Raw genomic sequence first — 21654 nt, 5'->3', positions numbered from 1 at the left:
CCCCCAGCTATTTATGCCTTTCTTTCTAATGTTCCTTCCTGGAATTTATCAAAGACTGAATAAATAAGTTGTGATCCCATATTTGAATTATTGCTGTGAACAGACACCATGACCAATGTAAGTTTTATAAAGGACAACATCTAATTGAGGCTGGCTTACAGGTTCAATGTCCATCATCATCAAGGCGGGAGCATGGCAGCATCCAGGCAGGCCTGGTGCAGGAGGAGCTGAGTTCTACATCTTCACCCAAAGGAAGCCAGGAACAGACTGAGCATCCTCAGGCAGCTAGGAGGAGGGTCTCCAAGCCCACTCTCACAGTGACACAGGTCCTCCAACAAGGCCACACCTTGTAATAGTGCCACTCCCTGGGCCAAGCATATGCAAACCATCACACCCACTTTATCTGTTTGCACACCACACACACACACACACACACACACACACACACACACACACACGAATGCTGTAGGTTTTTATGGCAGAGACAGTTATCCATCAATGGGTCTCCAGCTCTAGCATGACGCTTGGCACAGGGTAGACTTCAGTAAGTGTCTGCTCAGTGAATGAATAGTCATATACATATTTTAAAGATTTATTTATTTATTTTATGTATATGAGTACATCGTTGCTATCTTCAGACACAACAGAAGAGGGCATCAGATCCCATTACAGATGGTTGTGAGCCACCATGTGGTTGCTGGGAATTGAACTTAGGTCCTTTGGAAGAGCAGTCAGTGCTCTTAACTGCTGAGCCATCTCTCCAGCCCGAATAGCCATATTTTTAAATACACGGTTGTCTTTCTTTAACCATCGAAAGGCTAGGTTGGAATTCAATGACTTGAGGCTCAGTTCATGCTCTTAATACTTCAGAACCCCAGCTGGTGGCACATACCTTCAATCCCAGAACTCAGGAGGCATAGGCATGTGGATCTCTGAGTTCAAGGCCAGCCTGGTCTACAGAGTGCGTTCCAGGATGACCAGGGCTACACAGAGAAACCCTGTCTTGAAAAGAAACAAGCAAAAACAAAACGTGAAAGCAGAAGTGAAAACAAAGAAAAAACCAGAACTTGGAATCCTGTGAGGGTGCGTGGTGATGTAGCCCAATCACTGTGATGCGCGGTACAGAGCTGACTGCAAACCATTCCACAGTGCCCTCTTGTGGTGCCGTGCCATGGTGGCCGGATGTCTCCACTCACACTTTCATCTAACAGTTCATCACCAAAAGCAGTCATGGCAGGAACTCACACAGGGCAGCAACTTAGAGGCACAAGTTGATGCAGAGGCCATGGAGGGTGCCGCTTACTGTCCTACTCCTCAAAGCTTTCTCAGCCTACTTTATTATAGCACCCTGGACCACCAGCCCAAGGGTGGCACAAAACACAGCGGGCTTGTCTATTTCACACCACTAGTTATGAAAATGCCCCACAGGCTTGCCTACGATCCAATCTTAGAAAGGCATTTTCTCTATTGAGGGTCCTTCCCCTCAGATGACTGTAACTTGTATCAAGTTGATGTAAAACTAGCTAACACAGGCACACAAGTTCACACAAAAGCCACACCACAGCACCATGTGTGTGGTTTTGTTTGTCAACTTGACACAAGCTAAAGTCATCTGAGATGAGGAAATCTCAGTTAAGAAAATGTCTCCCTAAGAGTAGCCAAGCATGTAGGGCATTGTCATGGTTTGAAGACACTTGGCCCAGAGAGTGGCACTATTTGGAGGTGTGGCCTTGTTGTAGAAGGAGGGTCACTCTGGGCATGGTCTTAGACCCTCATTCCAGCTGCCTGGAAGCCAGTCTTCCCCTAGCATCCTTCAGATGAAGCTGTAGAACTCTTAGCTCCTCCTGCACCATGTCTGCCTGGATGCTGCCATGTTCCCGCCTTGATGCTAATGGACTGAGCCTCTGAACCTGCAAGCCAGCCCCAATTAGAGTTGCCTTGGTCATGGTGTCTGTTCACAGCAGTAAAACCCTAAGACAGGCATTTTCTTAATTAGTGATTAGTGGGTTTAGTCAATTGTGGGTGGTGCCATCCTTGGGCTAGTGATTCTAGGTTCTATAAGAAAGCAGGCTGAGCAAGCCAGTAAGCAGCACCCTCCATGGCCTCTGTATCAGCTCCTGTCTCCAGTTCCTGCCCACTTGAGTTCCTGTCCTGACTTCCTCCAATGATGGACAGTGATCTGGAAGTGTATACTGTTTCGTCACAGCAATAGAAACCCTAACTAAAACATCACGCATCAGACACATTGGCATACATGATCACATTCGAGCCCTGAAGCAGTGCCATGCCTCATCCATGTGGGCATGCATGTTCACAGGCGAGCCTTGTCATTCATAGTACTGGGACACCAGGGCATTCTGTGGTGCTATGGGCATGCTGCGTGTTTGCATGTGGAGCATGTCAGGCACAATGGCATGGCAGCAGGGACATGCTATGACAATGTGGGCATTCGTGTTCACATGCAAGCTGTGCTGTGGTGCCATGCTGCAGCATCGTGAGCATATAAGTTTACATTCAGCCTGTTAAGCAGCAACATACAGAGGCAGCATGGGGGCACATGTGGTCACATGCAAGAAGTACCACAGCATCATGCCATGGTGGTATTGTCACACATGACTACACACAAACTCTATGATGGCAACATTTCTCAGTGACAAGGTATCTGTGTTCACAAACAAGTCCTCTTACAATGTCATATATGTGTGTTCATGTGTGAGCTATGCCATCAGTGGTGTTGACATGCATGTTTACAAGTGAGCTCATGTAATACAGTGCTGTAGCAGCACTATGATGCTTGATCATGTGACATGGCACTATGTTACAGTGGCATTTGCATGCTTGGTCAAATTCGAGTTGTTCACATACATGACATTCAAGGGAATCATAACAGCAGCGCAGGCACATGTGTTCCCACTGCCATGTCATGGAATCATGTTATGCTTTGTGTCTGAATATGGTTGTCCAAGCATTCATGGTAAGATGCCACAGAACATGTTGGGTGTGATCATACATGTTTATGTCACTGTGGCCTGGTGCCTTAGCATGTAAAAATATGTATGCATGCTGCTGCAGCACAGCACTGCAGCAGAGCTCACATAGCTAAATATGCCTGTCTTCACTTCCACAGCTTGGTGCCATGAAGTGACATATAAACATGTGTGCTCACACCACCACCATGTGGTACTGTGGCATGGCTAATAGGCCATTTTGTGTGACACTATGGAATAATGTCATGACTCACACATGAACATGCATGCCCATGCCTTCATGGCAGGGCTCATGTGTGAACATTCATTCCTTATGTCACCACGGCAACTGCTGAGTGGCATCCTGGGTGCGATCATGGAAGCCCACACCACCATGGCATGGCACGTTAGCAGGCCTTGCATGTGAACATGAATACTGACACTGGTGTGGCATAATGTCATGGCACGGTTCATGGGTGAATACATATGCCCACACTGCTGCGACACTCCATCATGGCACAGCCCACGTATAAGGATGTGTGTCTATTTTTCTGTGGCATGGTGACCTGGAATGGCCCATATGTGACCATGCATGCTCATACCACTTTAGCATGGCACCACAGCATATAGCATACATGAATACACATGTCAATACCACCATGCACAGCACCATGGCATACTTCATGCATGAACACACTTTTCCCCTGCCATCACAGCATTTTGCCACAGCATGACTTGTATGAGAACATGGCACATGGTCATGGCACATCTCACATATGAAAAAGTATGCCCATTCCTTTAAAGCATAGAACCTTGGAATGACTTTGTGACATGTTAGTGTTTGAACATGCATGCCTAAGCCACCAAGGCATGGTGCACCCTTCATGTTTGAGCAGACTTGTTTCAGCTGCTGAGGCTTGGTGTCACACAATGGCTCAAGTAGAATTACATGTGTTCACACAGCCACAGAATGGTGCCTCATAATAGCTCATGTGTGATCTTATGTGCCAATGACACTGTGCTGCAGTGGCATACACGTGTTAACATGTATGCCCACAATGGTGCAGCACAGCACCACAACACAACTTATGTGTTACACACACCCACAATACTATGGCATGGTACTGTAGCAGGGCCCACATGTGAACACATGACATGATGCCACAATGTGGCTCACATGTGAACATTTATGCCCATGTTGCTGTCACATGGTGCTGTGGCACAGCTCTTATATGAATGTAGGATGATGTCATTATGCAGGAGGCGGGTCCAGGGTAAGGCAAAACCTATCATTGGATGAAAAGGAGGCAGGGAAAGGTCTAGGAAGGAGAGAGGATGAGGGAGAGAAGGAGGAAAAGCGAGAGAGCAAGATGGAGTCTATGGAGGAACATGGTTCGGATTTGGGTGAACTAGATCGATTTTATCTTGTCTAGATGAGTGGTTTATATCATTATCAATTGGCAGTGAATTTATTGTGCGGATGAATTGTGGATTGAGAATTTAACATGTAAATCTAATGGCTAAATTACAAGTTTCTGGAACTTTGATTTTACTGGGCTAAAGAGGACAATGTGTGAAAGAAATGGCTGAGAGGCAGCTGGAGCATGCGGATCTGGTTCTGCTATGCCATGTTGCCATGCTTCAGTCGTGTGACCACACATGTTCACACATGAGTCATGTTGTAGCACCATACAATGGGTACATGTGTTCACAAGGGAGACATATCACAGAACCATGCCACAATGGCATCTACACTCACATATGAGCTGTGCTGTATTGCTGTGCCTTGGTGGTTTGCATATGCCTGTGCACACATGAGATGTGCCATAACACCATGTTATGCAGCATCGGCATACATGATCATACATGAACTGTGCTGAAACATCCTGCTGGGTGTATGGGCATACATGACGAGATGTGCCACATGAACATCCTGCAGCAGCATTGACATGCTTGATCACATGTGATCTCTGCCTTTGCTTCAGCATCATGCCACGGTAGTATTTGCCGGGAGCCAAGCACGCTCAGTCTCAGGAATTCTTCTCAGGAATGCTCTGCTCATTGTATGACCCCTATCTCCAGGAAAATTAAGCTAGTTACAGCCTCCGGCCTTGGGACAGCTAGCCAGTTGCCTGTTCCTATCAGCGTATACCTGCAATTTATGGTTTACGGCTATAGGGAGGGTGGTGGCAGTGATGGATCATCCTGAGTAGCCTTCCCCGCCTGCTTGTCTTTATAAGCCGCTGTTTTTTCAAATAAACTTTGAGAGCTTGATCAGAACACAGACTTGCTCTCCTTCTTTTCTCCTCCTGTCCCCCATTCTTTTACCCCCTCCCAGGTCGACTCTGAAGTCCTGCTGGCCGGGGCAAGTATTGCCACATATACTCCCATGTAAAACACTCTATGGCTTCACACTGTGGCAGCAGAGACAACACTGCCACCTGCTGGCCTGGGTACAGTATAAGCATGCATAGTATGTTCTAGCTCTGGCATGTTTGCATGCCTGCTGTGCCCCAGCATGGGTACATGATGGAACGTGTGGGCTCATTTGCACCCTATGTCCAGTGCCATGGTAGAACAAGCATGGCTGTTAGTGTCCACTGTCTCCCAGTGTCAGTGCCACAAGAACCTTTTCAGCACATGCTGTGCACCATCACCTGGTGACATGTCATGCCAGTTCATATACCTGCCATGTCCCTTCACTGCCATGCAAGGTAATGGACATAACTCTCCCTGGCTGCTGTGTCTCAGTGTTGCCACCTAGCAGCACAACATACCTGTTCACTCACTTGTGTCCCAGTGGGTGTGCAGGGCTGTTTACACACTTCCCGTGTCCACTGCCTCCTGGTGGCATGTTCACGCATATTAGTGCTTGCTGTATGCAGAATGCTGGGCAGATGCATGGGTGGGCACACTTGTTTGCATGCATGCTGTGTGCCAACCTCGCCACGTGGTGGGACAGGCATACTAGTTTGCATGCTTCCACGTCCAGCACCTTTATATGGTGGTATGGGCACACATGTTTGTGTGCCTACTGTGTCTGTACTCCCCCCCACCCCGTGGCATGGAAATGCCTATTTTCACACCTTCTGCCTCCCAGCACCATCACCTGGTGATATGGGCATTCTCGTTTGCACCCCTCATGTGTCCCAGTGCCACCACATGGCATCATGCAAGCAGCTTATTGTCCAGCTCTGTCATGTGGCTGTGCAGACAGTGTTCTACAGTGTCCCTGCAATGCTACATAGAATGTCACAACATGGGCATGCCTAGTTGCACACCTGCTGTGTCCAAGTGATGCGATATGGCTGTGCAGTCAGGCTTGTCTGCATGCCTGCCCTGACCTGCACCACCAGATTGCAGTGTGGACACATCTGTTCGTGTGCCTACTATGCCCCCATGGTGCCACATGGTGGCATAGGCAGGGCCTTCTGTGTTCAAGCCAACAGCACCAGGAGGAATGAGCACATCTCTTTGCACAACTATATGTCACAGCACCTCCACATGGTATGCATGTTTGCCGATGGGCTGTGCCCCAGTCCTGCCAGCATGTGTCCCAGTGCCACCATCCAGATTTCAGCATACTTGTGCACCTTGGCATGTCTCAGCACGGCCCCATGGTGACATAGGCATTCCGTTTACATACTTTCCATACCCTGTACTGCTGAATGGCAATGAAGGCTCCTACACCTAGTCCTGGTGGCACAAACACGCATGTTTGCATACCTACTGTGTCCCGTCACTCCATGACGAGGCAGGCGTGTTTGTTTGTGTATCTGCCACGTCTCCCTGCCTACACATGTTGGGACAGGCTCACCTGTTTGAATGTCTGACGTGATTACCATCACCGCCGCCGCCGCCATGTTGCGGTGTGGATACACCCATTTGTGTGCTTACTGTGTCTCAGAACCACCAGCCTGTGCCGGCTTTGCATGCCGGCTAGGTCCAAGGCTACCACTTGGTGGTGCAGGCATGCTCATTCCTTTCCGTGTAACACTACCATATGTCAGCACAAGCCTGCCAGTTTACACACCTATCCTGCTCCACCAGTGTAACACGGTGGCACAGCATGATGACTGTTCATGCCTGTCATGTTCCACTTCATAGAACCAGCATGAGTGTGCACACGCCATGTCCCAGTTCTGGCGTGTGGTAGCACAGGCACAATGTTGGCACACATGCCACATCCCAGAGCAACCGCACGGCGGGTCAGGCACACCTTTTGGCTCTCCTGCCACATCCCATTGTCATGTGGTGAAGCAGGACTATGTCCACATCAGCTTTGACCCCCACACTGCCACTGGGTGGCAGGGTCACGCCTGTTGGCCCTCATACCCCCAGGGGGGCGCAGAGCAGCTGTTTGAGTACCTGGCCTGGCTCAGTGTCGCCATGTTGTGGGGCAGACATTCCTGTCTTTGTTTCAGGAATTCCATGTGGCTTTGGAAGAGAGCGTGTTGCTGTCCCAGTGCTGGCTCATGGCTGCAAAGGCACACCTACATGCACCTCCTGTCTTATGATGCCAGACGGGGGCACATGCATCTCCGACACATGTTTAAATGCCTGTTGTATCCTAGCTCTACCACATGTGCCTATTTGCACGTGTGCTATGACCCAGAGCTGCCATGTGGCCACACAAGCACATGTGTTCCACATATGTTATGACAGTGCAACGTGGTGGTACAGCACACCTGTTTGCACACATTTCATGTCCCAGCGTAGCTGGCACATCTGCCATGCCCCATGCCACCGTGTGGTGGCCCAGGCATGCATCTTTATGCCTATCGTCTCCCAGTGCTGCCAGGGCCACCAATTCACATACATGCTGTGTGCCGGGGCCACCACCTGGTGGCAGGGCAGATCTGTTCATGTGCCTGCCATGTCTCATCTCCCTTATGTGTTTGTACTTGTTTCCCAGCACCCATCCCGGCAGTGAGGTAGTGTGGCCACTCCTGTTTGCACACCTCCTGTGTCCCAGCGCCTGCTAGCACAGGCATGCCTGTTCACACAAGGGCTGTGTTGCACGGCAGTGTGTCACTCCCGTTCTCACACCTGCTATGTCCCATCTGGCTGTGTGTGTCCTCCTGTTTGAGGGCCAGTACTGCCTCGAGGTGACATGGGACTGATGCTGTGTCCTGGCACTCATCTCGGGTGGCACAGGCATGGGTGTTTGCATGTCAGCGCTGTCTCAGTGGTACTACATGGTGATACATGGCAATGCCTGCTGGTGCCTCTGCCAGTGTCCCAACACTGCTATGTCTGGATTCACTGACTCACGCCTGCTGTGTCCCAGCGCTGCATTAGGTAGCATGACATGTCTTTGCACTCATGCCATGTCTCAGTGTCGGCACTGGCATGCATGTTCTCATATGAAGGGCTGAAGATGTGGGTCTTCCCTCTCGTGTGGCTCGTTGACCAAATCGATCCAGTGGGAGTGGGACGTGGGGAGGGAACGGGTCTGTGTGTGTGTGTGTGTGTGTGTGTGTGTGTGTTTGTGTGAGTGTGTGTGTGTGAGTGTTGTGTGTGTGTGTGTGTGTGTGTGTGTGTGTGTGTGCCCACTGGGACCAACTATCAGGAGACAAATTGACTTTACTCAATGATTCAAGGCTTTTAAGCCTTGGGGGACTGAGGGTAGGAATGTCCAGGATGGGCAATGGTCATTGGTTGAGAGCTTAGGGCACCAGAATGCCTCATTAGCATGGGGAAGCATTTCAGAAATTTCAGGATCTCAGGTATTAGCTGAACAGGTTTTATCAGGAGAAAGGAAGTTGATCCTGTAATCAGACTAAGGCTATGTGACGTTCCTCAGGTAGAGGTCTGTCTCTCTCTCTCTCTCTCTCTCTCTCTCTCTCTCTCTCTCTCTCTGTGTGTGTGTGTGTGTGTGTGTGTGTGTGTGTGTGTGTGTGTGTGTTGGGGGTGTGGGGATTAGAACTCTCTAGACAAGGTCAGAAAAGGAAAAGCCCTGTGAATGAAGGGAGTCTCCCATTATCTGCCAACCCCAGAGGCTATTCAGTTAGTGGTGGACTTCGACCTTGATTAGAAGACTTTTCTCACAGGTACACATGTTTGTACATCTTCCACACCCTAGCACTGAAATGGGGGTGGCCTGACCAGGCATGTGCTGTGGTGAGACCATTTGCATGCCTGCTGTCTCAACATAGCCACGAGGCAGCCTGACCTTGATGCGTTGAAAATATCAATGTTCAAACATAAACATGAGCCCAGAAAACATGTCACCACATGATAGGCTGTGAACACCTGTTTTCATGCCCATGCGCCATGCAGTGATGGGGCAGACCTGTTCACACACGTGTCATGTCCCTATGATGACATATGGTGGTGTGTACACGTATGCACCCACCTGTCCTGTGTGCCACCAGCAATGCATGTTCACCTGCCCATGCTTGTCAGCACTGCCACCTGGTGGCATAGGCTCACTTCTTAATTCCAGTGCCGTGTCCAGTGCCATGTACAGTGTTGACAAGTAGCAACACGGACCTTCCTGTTCACATGTCTGCTCTGCCCCAGAGTCACCATGTGATGGCACGGGTATACCTTTTCACACACCTGACATGTCCCAGCCTCAGGTGGCAGTACCTGCACACCTGTATGCATGTCTACCATGTCCTAGGGTTGTCACGTGATGGCCCGGGAATGCCACTTCTTCACAGACCGTGTTCTTACACTGCTGTGTAGTGGCCTAGGCAGGCATGTTTTCACAGTTGCCGTGTCTCATTGCTACAATGTGGTGTGGGCATGTCTGTTCACACATCACGTGGTGGTGAATCACACTTCTCCACAAGCCTGCCGTGTGCCAATGCAGACACGAGCTTGTGTGGGCAAACCTGATTGCACGCGTGCTGCGTCTCAGTGTGATGCTGCAGTCATGCCTGTGTATACCTGCAATGTCCCAGCAGTACACTGGGCATTCTGTGCATGCCTGTTTACACATGTGACATGTCCCAGAGCACCAACACATGGGGACATGAGCAGGTTTGTTTACGTGTCTACCAAGTCCCAGTGCCACCATGTGTCAACACGACACGCCTGTTTGTATGCCCCATTTCTGCACCTGGCAGTGTTGGCTCACCTGTTTGCACAACTTCCATGTCCAGGTTAGCACCTTGGGTGACGTCCCAGTGCCATTATATGTAAGTGAGACATTGCCTTTTTCCACCCCTGCCACATTCCACATGCCACTGAGCATGGCTTGGGTTTACCTGTTTGCAAACTTGACATGTCCACCCACTGCCACATGAGGTCTGGGCACACCTGCTCATGGGCCTGCTATGTCTCAGGGCCAAACCATGATGGCATGGATTCATTTTTTGACATGCTCGCCCTGTCCCAGGATTATCACATGGCACCCAGGGCTCACTGTTGGCATGCATTACTTCCTAATGCCACCACATGACACTGTTCGCCATATCCCAGGACTGCTGCTAGGAGGAAGCCTGGGCCTGCCTGTTCACACTGGGGCTGATCCCATCGCCATCATACATTGACATCACACCATGCTAGATCCACGTGTGGCCATGCCTGCTCACACTCTGCACCTCCGGGTATTGCCTCGGGCTTGCCAGTCTACCCCTCCTGCCATATCCAAGCGCCATGATGGAGCAGTAAGGCCACGACTGCATGCACACCGGCTGTGTCCCAGCACTGCTACGCGGTGGTCTGGCCACGCCTGTTTACAAGCCTGCTGTGTTTCACTACTACCACAGGATGGCACGGGCAAGGCTTTTGGCAACCATGCCATGTCCCAGTGATGCCACATGGTGGTGCAGGCATGCATGGTTACACACTTTACATACCTGTCGTGTCCCAGCATCGCCCCTTGCTGGTGCAGGGCCATCTATTCCCACACCAGCCCTGTCTGTTGCTATATGGTGACCTGGGCCTGCATGCTCATATGCCTGCTGTACCGTGGTGCCAGCCTGTGCTGGCCTGTCTGACGCCTCCCGTTTGTATGTCTACTGTGTCCCAGCACCTCTGTGTGGTGATACAGGCGCAATTGTTTGCATGACTGCAGAGTGCAGCGTTGCCACTGGGTATTACGGACATACCTATGCATGCACTTGCTGTCTCCTAGTGCTGCCACATGGTGGCACGGGCATGCTTGGTATGGTGCCTGCCATGTGAACACATGTTTGCATGCCTACCATGTTCCTGCGCTGATTGTAGGATCATATCTATGCTTATCCCAACACTGCCACGTCGCAGCGCATGCACGTCTTGTTTGCATGCCTGCCACATCACAGGGCTACTACGTGGAGGCACAGGCATGTCTACATACACACCTGGTAGTCACACACCTCACCATGAGGCCGCCTAGGCTGGCTTGTTCACATGAAGGCTGTGTCGGTTTCCATCATGCGGCATCCTGTGAACAGAACCCTTTTGCATGCCTACCATATGCCAGTGCTGCCATGTGGTGGCACAGGCGTGCTGGTTTGCACACCCACCACGTTCCAGCACTACTGTGTAATAACCTGAGCATACCTATTCCCATGCCTGTCATATACCAGGGCCACCACATATTGCCCTGGGTTTTCCTATTTGCATGAGTGATATGTTCTAGACCTCTATGTGGCAGCCTGGACCTCACTGTCCACAAGCCTGCCATGTTCCAACACCACCATGTCGCAACCTAGGCATGACTGTGCATATAGATGGTGCATATACCTGTTGTGTCCCAGCATGGCCTGGGCTAGCCTGTTCACACGTATGCCATTTCCAAGTGCTGCCACCTGGTGGTGTGGGTTCACTACTCTCTACACTTGTTAGTTCTGCACCATCGCGTGATGGCAAAGGCTTACCTGTTTGCTTGCCTGCTATGCCAAAACTCCACCACATGCCACTAGCATGCCAATTTGCACACCTGCTGTGTCCCTGGGCTGCCACACTATGACCTAGGTATGACAGTTTATACATGTTCCACATCCCGCCTGTGCCGGGAGGCTCACCTGTTGGCACAGTTGTTGTGTCCCACTGCTGACACCTGGTGGTGCTGGCTGGCCTATTTGCACACCTGTGCTCCAGTGCCCACCTAGCAGGGTAGGCTCACACCTGTGCTGTGTCCCAGTCCATGTGGAGGTGTGGTCGTGTCTATTGCATCCTTGCTGTATTCTGTGTAGGGCACTCGGACTGTGTACCAGAGGAATGGGCATGGGACGAGTGAGGTGGAGCATGTTCAAACCCCGCAAATCTCAGAGTCTGAGATGGCAGAAGTAGAACTACTCCCTCCCTATCTCCATGCCTGCTTTGGGGCACATAACTGCAACCCCCAACTAAGATGATCACCGGTAGTTGGTCATGTAGCACGGCACCCGGAATTCTTCCCCCCATGCAAACAGAGCACCATCAGCATCTTAGCCTCAGTCAATAAAATGTATTTACCCCCCATATTCTCCCCCCCCCCAGGGCTCATATAATCCCTGTCTGCATGGAATAAAGTGCACAAATCATTTCATGTAGGATCATCTGAGACTGGCTGCTTTTACTGAGCTGTAACACTTGAGGGAGGGCTCTCTCTCCCAAGCACCCATCATTGGACCCTGGACCCACCTGCCTGGCCAGGCTCCCATTGCTCACAGAGGCTCACATTAGAGCGCTGGGTGCCAGCATTGCAGCCCCTACATGGGACCCAGGACTCTGACCACTGGCCCTGTGCTGGCCACCGAAACCTCTAATCCCTTTCTAAGAGCTGGAGCACATCCAGTATTCCTAGCTGGACCAGAGCCCTATGGAACCAGTTAATCCTAGACTCCACTTCACCCTCCTGTGTCTTGCATACAGCAATGTCTGACAGCCCAGAGGGAAGGGGCAGACTCCACCCATTCTGGACTTTGCCCTGCCAATGTGAGCCGGTGTATCAGCATCCTACCAGGAGAGGTAGAATCCCGGACGGCACTTCTGTACTTGTGTGTGCTTGTTCTTGCCATGCTCCAGTGTCACCCTGTGGTGGCACGGCCACCCCTGCTGTGTCCCTGCACTGCCACGTGGCAGCCTGAGCATGCCTGTGCACACACCTACACAAGCCATATCCGACACCAATGCACACCTGTTCACAGCTGTGCCATGTCCCAGTGTGGCTACACGGCAGTACAGGCATGTATGATCTCACTCCTGCTGTGTACAGGTGCCACTGTTTAGTGGAATAAACTCATATATTTGTATGTAAGTCATGTCCCAGTGCCACCATGTGGGTGCACATTCATGCGTGTTTGCAAAATGTCGCATCCCAGCCCCACCATGTGGCAGCCTAGGCAGGCCTGTTCACATGCATGCTGTGTCTGTGTCTGATGTGTGGCAGCCTGTGAACACCTGTTTGCATGCCTGCCCTGCCCCATGTGCTATGCTATGTGATGGCACAGGCATGTCTGTTTGTCCATCTACCATGTCCCCATGACATGTGATGGTATCTGCTCCCGCTGGTTCCGTGTTCCCACACAGGCCTACCTGTTGACATGCCTGTAGTATCCTAATGCTACTGCCTGGCCCATCTCTTCATACCAGGGTCTTGCCATGTCCAGTGCTGCCACACAACAACGTGGGTTTCCCTGCTCACACGCCTGCCATATTGCAGTGCAACTTTACCTTTCCATACCTGTGACGTGTCCTACCACCACCACAGAGCAGTGCCCGCATACCTGTATACATGCCTGTTATGTCCCCGGGTCACCACATGGCAGCCTGAGCACACCTGTTTACATGCCTGCCATGTGGTGGCCTGTCAGGCACATTTGTACACTCGTTCCATCTCATGTACACAACAAGGCGGTGCACACACATTTCTCTGTGTGTGCATGCTGTTTACTACTGCTAGTGAGGGCGTGCCTATCCACACACCTGCCCAATCCCAGTGCCACCATATGGCCACACAGACAATCCTGTTTGTCTGCCTGTCATTTCCCAGCAGGGCTGCATGGCAGCGTATCACACCTTTTCATGCACCTGTGATGTCTTAGAACAGCCAAGTGGTGGTCTGGGAATGCCTGCATGTCCCCGTGCTGCACCTAGCATCAAACATACACACACACACACACACACACACACACACACACACACACACACACACACACACCTGTTCACATACCTGCTGTGTCCCATTTGTGAACCTGGCATCATACACACACACTTATTCACACACCTGCTGTGTCCCAGTCATGAACCTGGCATTGCACACCTGTTCACACACCTGCCATGTCCAAGTGTTCCACTTGGCATCACACACACACACATGCACACCTGTTCACATATGTGCTGTGTTCCAGTGCCAACATGTGGTGACACGGGCAGGCTTGTTCACATGTCTGTCCAATCCCAGCACCACTGTGTGGCAATGTGACCACACTTGTTCTCACACATGCTGTGTCCCATTATCAGCACCTGGTAGTGCTGGCTCTCTTGTTGGCACACTTGCTGTGTCCCAGTGCTGGAAGCTTTCTGGATGGTCATGCCTGTTCACCATGTCCTAGTGCTTCATTGTACAAGTGTGGGGATGCCTGTTTGTACCCCTGTATCCCTGTGCCACCTTGCAATGCCTGGGGATGCCTGTTTGCAAACCTGCCATGTTCCAGCACTGCTACATGTCAGCCTGGGCAGGGCTGTTCACAAGCCTGCAATGTCCCAGGGCCACTACATGACAGCCTGGGCATGTGTATTCACATGTGTGCCATGTCCCAGCATCACCACACCTGGGCTCATCTGTTTCTATGTGTGCTGACACACGGCAGCCTGGGCATACCTATCCGTACATATGTCTTATCCAGCACTGCCATCTTGCTCTATGGGCACACCTACTCACATGTGAGGTATGTTCAGTGCTGCAAAGTAGTGAGCCCTGGGTATATCTGCTTGCATGCCTGCCATGTTCCAGCACTGCCACATGGTGGCATCGACTTGCACGGGCACGTGGAGCACAGGCATGCTTGTGTGTGATGGTCCAACACAGACACTTGCTTATGTGCTTGTCATGTCTCACTGCCACCAAGAGGTGGCAGTGGCACACTTGTTTGCAAGTGCTATGTTCCAGTGCTGCCACCTCATAACGAGGACCTACCTGTTCACACCAGTGCTGGGTCCCAGTGCCACCCACCCCGTCACACCATTGGCACTTCAGTTAGCCCACTTGCTGCATCCTACAGCCACCATTCTGTAACATGGGCACACACACGTTCACATGTCTACTGTGTCCTAGGCCAAAATGTGGTGGTCTGGCTACCCCTATCTGGACATCTTCCTTGTCTCAGGGTTACTAGGTCATGGCTGCTGAGGAAGGAAGGAAGGAAGGAAGGAAGGAAGGAAGGAAGGAAGGAAGGAAGGAAGGAAGGAGGGAGGGAGGGAGGGAGGGAGGGAGGGAGGGAGGGAAGGAAGGAGGGAGGGAGGAAGGGAGGGAGGGAGGAAGGAAAAAAGAGTTGAAGCCCACAGGAGCCAGGGGCAGCCGTCTGCCCCTGCTATTTTGAATGGAGGCTTTCCTGGTTTTAGGGAGCTGTTGGTTACTGGCCTATGGATCTGGACAGTGTCTTGCACCCCTGTGTTAACGTTGCACAGACCCTCAGATAAGGTGGTTCTGAGGGCCATAAGGGCTTTAGGCAGCGTGTCTGCTTTTTGCTTGTTAGGATTGACTACATTTGTGTGCCTTGAGACACAGGCACAGCTCCACCAGGTCAAGTATGTGGTTTGGTTTGGTTTTGAATGACATTTATTTATTTGTGTGTGTGCTGGGGTGGGGGTCAAGCATGTGTGTCAGTGGACAACTTGCAGGAGTTGGCTTTCCTCTTTTATCACCTGAGTCCTAGGGACCCACCTGAGGCTGTCCAGCTTTTTTTTTTTTTTTCCGGAGCTGGGGACCGAACCCAGGGTCTTGCGCTTGCTAGGCAAGCACTCTACCACTGAGCTAAATCCCCAACCCCCGCTGTCCAGGTTTTTGGCAAGTACCTTTACTCCCTAAGGCATTTTGCTGGTCCCTGGCTGGCAGTCTTTATTTACCCTTGCAGACAGCCCTCAGCCTTCCTGGCAAACAGATTGCCTGTGCTCCCTAGATTGTGCCTGTCATCTTCCCTGCACTGAGTAGTCCTTTATAACCAAACCCTTAGGGTTGTAACTCTTTGGGGACACAATGCACTTGGCATTGCAGATTACCTGTTTCACAACTGTGGACCATGATGAAACCGAATAAAACAGCCTTGCTAGGATACTTCAAGGCATCCCTGCTGAAAGTATTCTGCTGGGGATTGCTTGGCCCACAAAGAGCTGAGATATGGGCTGGAGGTGGAGCTGTTGGTAAAGTACTCTCCTATCATGCCTGGCTGGCCTAGTTCTGCATGAACTGTACATGGTGGGACATCCTGTGATCTCTGCTCTAGAGAACTTCAGGCAGGAGGCTTACAACTTCAAGGTCATCCCAGGCTATAAAGGGAGCTTGACTCCATCTCAGGATGTAGGGAGGGAGGAAAGGAAGAGAAAGAGAGAGATGAGAGAAAATAGAGAGGGGCAGGGGAGAGAAAAGAGAGAAGAGAGAAGGGAAGAAGAGAGGAGGGTGGAGGAGGAGGAAAAGGAAGAAGAGAAAGAAGAAGAGGAGAAGGAAGAGGAAGAGGAAGAGGAGGGAAAAAGAGGAGGGGGGGGAGGATAGGGCTGTAGACACCTGACCCAGGTCAATAATTCAGATTCTCTTAGGAATTTGAAATCTAAATGTAGAGACTCATCCTGGCCGGTGTGCAGCAACATTGAGAGCTAAGGTCAGAAAGAAGGTCTGGGCTGCCCTGGTTCCTGCTATGCTAGCTTGTCTGTTTACCTTCTGAGTCACTCCAGTATCTTTCCAAGTCATTCTTGCTTCTAGAGTCCTGAAAATCAAGCAAACCACCCAGGCTGGGCTTGATCATACTCTGTAGTTAAGGATGACTTTGAACTCCCGAGGCTTTTGCCTCCATCTCCGCCATTCTGGGAATATAAGCATAAGTTACTTTTCTACTGTGACAAGACACAGTGACCAAGGCAATTTATAGAAGAAAGAGTTTATCAGGGACATACAGTTTCAGAAAGTCCATGACCATCATGGTGGGGTGCATGGCAGCAGGAAAGCAGGCATGGTGTTAGAGCATTTAGCTGGGAGCTTACAAGAAAAGAGAGTTAACTGGGAATAGGATGGGCTTTTGATAACTTGAAGCCCATCCCCAGTGATACACTCCCTCTAACAAGGCCACACCTCCTAATCCTTCCCAAACACTTCTACCAACTGGGAACCAAGAATTCACATATATGAATTCTATGGGGACTACTCTCATTCAAACCACCACATTCCACTCCCTGGTCCCCAAAGACTGGTGGCCATATCATAATGCACAATGAATTTAGTCCAATGTCAAAGTCCCCATGGTCTTTTATTGTCTCAAGACAGTTTAAGAGTTCAGTCTTGTCTGAGACTCAAGTCAATTTCCTAAGTGTAAACTTATAAGCTGATCTTTGTTACTTTGTGGGTTCTTCTTTTTCCTGCCCTTTTTCCAACCCCCACCTCATTTCACCCCCTAACAATAGATAGGAGAGAAACAAGGATAGAGAGGTAGAGAGGAGAAGAGGATTATGAAAATTCTCAAATCCAATTTCTCTCCTTTTGTTTCTTCTTTGACCAAGGCTGCTAACAAACTACAACCAACCTCCCTAAACAAACAACTACCACTACCCCTGCCTCTCGAGGTCCTAGCAGTTATGTACTCTCTGAAAAGTTCCCAGAATTCCAAACATCATAATCACAACCGTGCTTCTGTGAGAGCACGAGGCCAGTGACACTCAGCTGCTGTGGACGATCTGAAGCAGCCCCATATGGCCAGCCCTGGGATTAAAATGAGAGCACATTCTTATTATACTTCTGTGTTTTTTAAAGAAACCCAAATTCCAGAATTTTCAAAATTGTCACTATATAACCTCTCATAAAAAATAAAAAAACAAACAGCATATTTCCAACAGGCAACGGCACGGGATGTACATTATGATTCCAGATTAATAAAATGGGGGCACAGTAAGGAAATATTGGGCTAAATCAAAACTAAATCCCAGCAGGGAAAACTGAATCATGTAGCTCTATGTCCAAAGGACTCAGATGGCCCCATCCTACCTCTTCTGCTGACTGCAACACACTTCTCTCCTAGGCTGGCTCCACTCCCTGTATGCAGCTCTCCTTGGCAAATGCCCTACAGCTCTAACACCTTGGGGCCTCCGACACAACCCCTGCGTCAGTTTCACGCAGTGGCCTCTCAGGTCAGGTCTCCATTCAGCAGGCACAGGCCCCGCCTCAGCAACTTTCCTTAACTGCTGTGGAAGATTCCAGAACCCCTTTACTCATGCCTCCTTCCTGACTCTGAAGCCAGAACCATGTGACCATGCAGCTAATGCTGCCAAGCTTGACTGCCTGCTTGGGAATGGACGGAATGGACGGAATTACGTTTGCATAATTTTCCCTTGCTGCATAAGCAACTTTTCTTAAGTTGGAAGCTTAGCTGGTTGGGGGTCTTGCTGTTCTGCCTGGAGGGCAGCACTTCCGTTATTTTATTTCACATCAGGCCTTTATTTCCTTCATCACAAGCTTTAGCTCCAACGGTAAGTTTTCTGGTGCTCTTTTCCTCCTCAAAGTGTTATAATATGTATATATATATATATATGTATATTATCACATAACATATATAACACAATAATGTTATAATATATAACTATATAACATAATATATAAGTACATGCATATGTGTATACATTTATGTATAGATGTATATATGTTATTAAGTAGAGCAAATAATATATTTTTTGTAGCTCTGTATAAGACTATAAAGAGTAATAATTATGGAATAGACTCAATATTTGACTATCTTGTTTTGATATCTCCTCTACTAACAAAATTAGCTAAAAACTATTAAATACACTTAGCCTCAGGGAGACTTTTAAGACTGGGGCAAAAGGCAGCCAGCTATACCTTGTCCAACATCGCAAAGATGGTGTGCAGCCCAGTTGCTAATGCTGTTCCCCTCTGAAAGCTGTTGAGCTGGGCCTATATTTCCACACGGCTTTCAGTGAAATTGTCTTCCAAGCTCCTTCTAAGATGCCATGTTTAAGCCCCACTTACAGCATTCAGCCACAGTAATAAAGTTAGGTTAAAAAGGAAAATTAAAACCCAAACAAAACAAAGTGACCTTTTTTCATCTATTCATTACTACGAAACAAAATGTTTATCACTGTTAACTTAGGCTGTTTCCAATGCTCCCGGGTTTTGAAGTACACCCCAGAACGCACACTTCTGTGTCACTTCAGTTCAGTGACTCTCTTTAATAGATTTTAGACATCAACAAATGAATGCAGTAGTTGAAAAAAAAAATGGAAAGTAAAAGCATTTCCTTCAAATGAGCTCTAAAAAGATAAAAATGAAAAGGCTTTTAAATGAAAATGAATTGGGTTTCTCCCTTAGTTACTGTTCCATTGCTGTGAAGACACATAAAGACCCACGCAAATTTAATTGAGGTTGGCTTGCAGCCTTGGAGGGTTAGCCCATGATCCTCACAGCAGGGAGCAGGCAGGTATGAAGCTGGAGTAGTAGCTGAGAGTTTTACATCCTGATCCAGAGAGGGAGAGGGAGAGGGAAGGGGAGGAGGAGGGGGAGGGGGAGGGGGAGGGGGAGGGGGAGGGGGAGGGGGAGGGGGAGGGGGAGGGGGAGGGGGAGGGGAGGGGGAGGGGGAGGGGAAGGGGAGGGAGGGGGAGAGGGGGAAGGGGAGGGAGGGGGAGGCAGGTACCTGGGCCTTTGAAACTTCAAATCTCTCCCCCAGTGACACACTTCCTCCAGCAAAGCCACACCTCTCTAACAAGGCCACACCTCCTCACCCTGCCCAAACAGTTCCACTAACCAGGGACCAAGCATTCAAACAGATGAGACCCTATGGGGGTCCCATCATTGCCACCACAGTTACAGACCCCACTACAGCGCAGCTTTCCTTTCTCCCTAGAGACCTGCTGGAAACTCCCGGGACTGCAAACAGCCTGGATCTGTACACATGAAAACATGTGGGCCTTTGATTCCCCTTAGAGCTGGGTTTATGTGGCTTTTATATTTTCACTTTTTTGGGTGGTGGTCATTTAAACAGACTCTTAGGTAGCTGAGGCTGGCCTTCAATACCTGATCTTCCTGCCTCTAACTTTCAAACGCTGAGATACAGGCATTGCCTTAGTTAGGGTTTCCATTGCTGTGAACAGACACCATGACCAAGGCAACTCTTTTAAGGACAATATTTAGTTGGGCCTGGCTTACAGTTCAGAGGTTCACTCCATGGTGATCATGGCAGGAGGCTCAGCAGCACGTAGGCAGACATGGTGCTGGAGAAAGAGCTGAGAGTTCTGCATCTGGATCCCCCTGCAGGCAGGATTTTTAATAGTTTTAGTTCCTTTGTAAGATGATGATGCGAGGGATATAAAGATGGTATAAAAGTCAAAAGACATCTTGGTTAAGTTTTAGAAAATGCTCTTACACTGACAGTTAATTCGTGTCTCAGAGAGTAGTAAGTTCACTCACTTATCTTCTGACCTAGGGATAATAGGCACAGACGTTTTCTCTTTAAGACTAATTTTGTCATATGATGCTCAAGAGGAAGGCTTCTGGGGGTGGACTGTCTGGATTAGCATCTCGGCCCTGGGGACAACTGAGATGACTCAGCAAATAAAGATGTCTGCCGAAAAGCCTTAGTCCTGAGCTGGATTCCTAGGACCCACATAGTGGGATGAGAGAACGGCATACATCCCAACTGCACATAAATATATGAACGTAATTTTGTAGAGGGCACAAGTGGTCACAGGTAAGTAATGGAGAAAAAAAGAATGTTAATGATAAGGGGTTGTCTCCTCAGTGGAGGAAATAAATGCCTGTTCTCCACCCAAAAGGATGAGAGTGGATGTTATTAGTAATCTGGTGACCTTTGACATCTGTAGGACCAGACTTCACTCAAGCCCCCAGAATGTTTGTCCCAGACTCCCTACCCTTGGATATTTGTTCTTACCTTTGTTTCTTAGTCAAGAGAACCTTTCCTTATGGGCAATGTCACATGTACTTCATACACCTCTATGGTATCTGGGTCAGAGACCATACCAGATCCTAGACTATAACCATATCCTTAAACTATAGAATCCATCTTCATGATAGAGATCACATGTACTTTGCAAAAGAGTTTTACCATACTTAAATATATCTAAAATAAAGTACCACCTTAAGCACCATATGTAAATATGTCTAAAATAAACTGGCTGGTGTCAGACTCCAGCAGTTCGAGTCAGCCTGGTTATTCAGTCACCACTGAACACAGGTTTCTTTCTTCTCAGGGTTCATTTCTCTGCTGGCAATAGAGCTTGCAGGGACCCCCCACATAATTTGGAAAAATAAAAATACCTCAGCTCTACTATTGGCAATGTACAAGCTAAGTTTCATTATTTTGTCCTTATCAATGAGGTGGAAAGAATAATTGTCTCATTCATACACAGTTGGTGGAGAAACTGAATAAGCTAGAAAGTTAAAAGCTTGCTGTTCTGCCTGGGACCTAGCAAGCACTCAATCCCTTAACTATAAGGGATGCACTGGTGACCATCCTCAGTGGCATTCACTACAGTGAGCCCTACTCTATGCCACACCGTGCGATAGACACGAGTCCTATCTATCCAAGAGTTT

General features: G+C 49.3%; 1 protein-coding gene across 1 annotated transcript in view; it reads right to left on the bottom strand.

The window, feature by feature from the left end:
• The window catches only part of P4ha1 (prolyl 4-hydroxylase subunit alpha 1), a 111090-nt gene that overhangs the window by 62897 nt on the left and 26539 nt on the right, over positions 1–21654 (bottom strand). The window contains exon 2 of the mRNA XM_063279494.1: positions 20251–20352. The gene's annotated coding sequence lies outside the window, so the exon portion shown is untranslated. The remainder of the gene's footprint in view (positions 1–20250; positions 20353–21654) is intronic.

Source organism: Rattus norvegicus, chromosome 20 (assembly GCF_036323735.1).
Source record: "Rattus norvegicus strain BN/NHsdMcwi chromosome 20, GRCr8, whole genome shotgun sequence".
In the NCBI taxonomy this organism is placed as follows: domain Eukaryota; kingdom Metazoa; phylum Chordata; class Mammalia; order Rodentia; family Muridae; genus Rattus; species Rattus norvegicus.
This window is presented reverse-complemented; position numbering and strand designations above follow the sequence as displayed.